The following is a 408-nucleotide window of genomic DNA, read 5'->3' as shown; positions in this document are numbered from 1 at the left end:
AAGGGTGCGTCGGGTTGCTCAGTGATGCCCTTACCAGCTTTCACTTCCCCTCCTCATCGTGCCCAGGTGTGGTGGGTATATACGGTTGTGATACTTGCGTGCTTTCAGGAGAAACCCCGGAGGGTGAGGACCTCCTGCTCGCTCTGCAGTCATATGGGGTCTCTCCTGACTCTGGTGTATTCACTGATGGTGACTGAAGGCCATGGGGCCCAGGCAAGCCTCATCCTTGCAAGTGCCAGAGCAAAGGGGCCCATGGCAAACTCTTCTGGCCACCCTGGGGCTTTCTCGAATACTTTGTGCCAGCACCGAGCACCTCCCAGCCTTGCAGGGATGGGGCAGCCTTACTCAGCACCTGTAAGTTTGTAGCTCCCCCCGGACTATCTGCTGCCCCATCTCCCACCACCCCCC

Source organism: Apaloderma vittatum, unplaced genomic scaffold, assembly GCF_000703405.1.
Source record: "Apaloderma vittatum isolate BGI_N311 unplaced genomic scaffold, ASM70340v1 scaffold33815, whole genome shotgun sequence".
Lineage (NCBI taxonomy): Eukaryota > Metazoa > Chordata > Aves > Trogoniformes > Trogonidae > Apaloderma > Apaloderma vittatum.
The sequence above is the reverse complement of the archived record's forward strand: the minus strand, read 5'-3'. Positions refer to the sequence as shown.